This window comes from Choloepus didactylus, chromosome 15 (genome assembly GCF_015220235.1).
Source record: "Choloepus didactylus isolate mChoDid1 chromosome 15, mChoDid1.pri, whole genome shotgun sequence".
Lineage (NCBI taxonomy): Eukaryota > Metazoa > Chordata > Mammalia > Pilosa > Megalonychidae > Choloepus > Choloepus didactylus.
In genome coordinates this window covers 86,573,370-86,577,372 of record NC_051321.1, presented here as the reverse complement: position 1 = coordinate 86,577,372, position 4,003 = coordinate 86,573,370, and the positions used below count along the sequence as shown (strand labels likewise).

General features: G+C 40.9%; 1 pseudogene; it reads left to right on the top strand.

The window, feature by feature from the left end:
• The first annotated feature begins 1,835 nt into the window (after window positions 1-1,835).
• On the top strand, window positions 1,836-3,746 carry LOC119509963 (annotated as a pseudogene).
• The last annotated feature ends 257 nt before the right edge of the window (window positions 3,747-4,003 follow it).

Below are 4,003 nucleotides of genomic sequence, written 5' to 3'. Positions count from 1 at the left end.
CAATTAGCTACCTCTGGGGAACCAACTGTGCCTTTACTTTCTGCCCCTTGATCTTTCAACTCCTAATGAGGGTTGAACAGCATGAGCTCTCTGTTTATTGTCCCAGTGCATCTGCTTGGTGTTCAAATTTAGAAAATGGGAAGCTCTTGCAAAGATCTTAGGTCCACATATTGGGAGATTATTGTCTTTGACATAGTAGAGGAAGGATGCTTCTCCATGTGAAAAGGTGGGGCTATGATGGTGTCACATTGTGGGACATAAGTGTCTTGTTCCAGATGACCCATGTCAATGGAATGACTTTGCCAGGAGTCTTGTCCCTTTAGCTATTAGGGAGAGAATCTTGAATGAAACTGCCTTCTCCCATTAGCAGCTGTGGGGAGTGTATAGGTTGTTGCATGCTGGGCTGGGGTTTACCCACTGGGGAAAGCCAAGCAAGACCTATTCCCAAGAACCCAAAATAGACATGGGACCAAGCTCTGGTCCAAATTGGGCATGTGAAATCTGGCCATTTTATTCTGTTTGATTCTTTCTGGGACTTCAGCAGTCAAGAATTTCATAAATTGGAAACCCTGTCAGATTGTGAAAAATTGTAGTCTCTGGAACACAGGGAGAGGGCTGTGTAATTCTTGGATGTTACAAACACGGGGTGCATATTCACTCCAGTATGGAACAACAAGCCATTGTACATGTATTTCCTTTTCCTCTATTTCCCCTCAGCCTAGAAGAAACTCTTGATTGTGCGGAAGAGATGAGCTGCAAGTGGAGGAAGCCCTACCCCCAAGAGGTGGCTCTGAAAGTACCTGGCCTCAGTGAAGCACAGTAACTCATTGTATGTATTGCTGTGAATAGGAACAGATATAAACAATGGAGCACAGGGATAGAGAGACTGGCTACTGGAGCCAGAGGTTAATGAGAATTACTCAGCCACCCTGCAGCAACTCAGCTTAGTAATGAGATGCTAGAGCCAGTCATTAGCAGAGTCATTTATGGATGGTACTAAGAGAGAAGTAGAAGTTTCAGGGAGTGGTTAAGTAACAGTGAGTGGGAGGGTTCTGAGTTCCTAGCTTGTGATTCTTCAGTGAGATAAACTGGTGAAGTACTGTGTGCTGTTTTGAAGTTGTTATGGACCCCAAAAGAGCCATGATTTTTTAATCCAATCTTGTGGGTGGAAACTTTTGGTTAGATCATTTCCAAGGAGGTGTGACTCTGCCAATTCTGGGTGGCTCTTAGTAAGTTCACTTGGGTCCTTTAAGAGAGCTCACAGGAAAAAGGAGCTAGAAACTGAGATGGACATTTTGGAGAGAAGCTGAGATGTGCAATCCAGAGTTTGCCCCCAGAGAAGTTAAGAGCTGACACAGTCCCAGATGCTTGGAAATGCAGACAGAGAGACATTTGTAAATGCTAAGCTAAGAGATGAATCGAGTTTGCCCTAGAGAAGCTGAGAGTACCCTCATATGTGTAGATGCACATGAGTTTAAGAAGCTAAGAGAGACAGAAGTTCAGAGACATTTTGGAGAAAGCCATTTTGAAGCCAGAACCCAGGAGAGATGGACCAGCAGATTCCAGCCATGTGCCTTCCCAGCTAACAGAAGTGTCTCAGATGACATCAGCCTTTCTTCAGTGAAAGTCTCCTCTTCTTGATGCCTCAGTTTGGACACTTTTATGGTCCTAGAACTGTAAATTTGAAACCTAATTAATCCCCTTTATAAAAGCCATTTCTGGTATTTTGCATAATGGCAACATTAGCAAACTGGAACATACTGTTACTCAGTTTTATATGTGCTTGGATGGAGCCTAGAGAGAACATGTTAAATTCTGGATTTAAAAGTTAAACCATGTCTATGAGTGGCCTCTCACAGGTCCGTTTTGCAGACTCTTCTTTTATGAATTGTAATTGCTAACATAGATTATCACCAAGGCCTGTTTCTTTAGATCAATAATTCATCCATGACATGAACTGAAGGATATAAAAAGTTAAGATAAATATGGCTTAGCTTTCACTTACATTTGATAGATTTGCTCCCATTTAAAAGTATTTTGTTATAGCATTTTGGAAATAGCAGGACTTTTGTATTAGGCAGACCTGACAAGAATCATATTTCTGAATTTCCTAGTGACTTAAGCTCTGTGAGCCTCAGTTTCTCCTGATATAGAAGAAGGAGTGGGGACAGCCTAACATTCATGATTTTTGTGAATAGTAATAGCAGTAATGAAACTAGGTGACCAGCATATTATCAAGCAGTAGTGAAGTCCTCAACAAATGATTATGATGATGATGATGATGATGATGACAATGGTGGTGATGATGATGATTAGGACCAAAAAAAATTTAGTATATTTTAAAAATAATTGGTTCAAATGGAATATTACTAGTGTAACCTTTTTTGTTTTTTGTTTTTTATTTTATTTACAAATTGATTACATTGTGAAATGCAATATGGTGTTCCTTAATGATAGAAAAGTCAATAATCCTCTCTACAGGAAGCACTATACATAATAATATAGCAAGGATCGTAATATACAATTTGATTACATTGAAGACAACAGTAACAATAATATTGTATGCCAAATGACATCTATTTTATTTAATTTACACAAGAATGTGAATAGTTTGGTCCTATCATTATCATTATTTTACAGAAGGTGAAGAGCTAGCATTGAAGACAGGTTCTTTTGATAAAAGAACCATTTCACTGGACCATTGTGATGTTCTGCTTAGGCTTAGAACTCTGCTCCCCTGAAAGCTTGCTGCTCAGCTATGATTTCTTATTGTAAAATTAGCAGGTGGTCCTGCTTTTGAAGGAGATGCTTGTGGAAACTGGGAATGGAACAGCTGTCCAACGTTTCATCTTGGAAGGATTTCCTGGCATCCAGCACTTAGGCAAGGTCCTCTTCTTGGTGCGTCTGCTGGCACACCTGGCATCCACTGCAGGAAACGTGGCCATAGTCACTATCACTTTTGCTGACACCCATCTCCCCACTCCTATGTACTTTTTCCTCAGCATCTTCTCCTTCACTGAGTGTTGCTTCATGGGTGCTGCTATTCCTAAGTTGTTGGCCATCTTTCTTTTAGGCAAACAATTCCCTTCACAGCTTATTTCATACAAGACTTTGTCCTTTTATTTCTGGGAGCAGCTGGTTTCTTCCTGATAAGTGTGATGTCTGTGGATTGGTACACGACCATTTGCAAACCTCTGCATTACCCCACCATCATGAACCTGAGGATTTGCCTTCTGCTGGTCATGGCCTGCTTTGCTCTGAGCTTCATTCTCAACACTGGTCTGGTGGTGAAAGTTTCCCAGTTATACTTCTGTGGCCCCCATGTCATCCCTCACTTCTTCGGTGACCTTGGCCCTCTAATCTGCCTTTCCTGTTCTGACACCAGATCTGTGGAGGTGTTGGCCTTTGGCCTTACTTTGTTCATCCTTCTGACATCCTTCATCATAACGGTCATTGCATACAGCAATGTAGTAGTCACAATTTTGCATCTCCCAAATGCCAAGGAGCAACAGAGAACTTTCTCCACCTGCTCCTCTCACCTCATCATCCTCTCTCTCATGTGTGGCAGCTGTGTTTTTATTTATGTGAAACCAAAGCAAATGAGCAGGCTGGACTCCAATAGAGAAGCTGTCCTCGTGAACACTGTGGTAACTCCAGTGTTAAACACCATCATTTACACTCTGCAGAATAAGCAGGTCCATTGGGCTTTCAAGGTGACCTTGTGCAGAATGAAAATAGCAAGATAAAAGCTTCTCATGTTAGTTTTCTGTAGTCCATTTGTCACCAGCTCCATACAATGTAGCAACCTACTTTGTGTCTGCTGGAAAATCTCTATCAGAGTTGACTTAATCCCTGTTTGCACATTATTAAGAAAACAGAAATCTCTGTTATTTCAAGGCCACATTTTACATGACTGTTTGTAACTATCTCTTTCCTAAATCTTAAGCATATTGTTAGCAATCAATTTTATTTTCATTGCCATTTACTGAAGTTTTATTCTTCC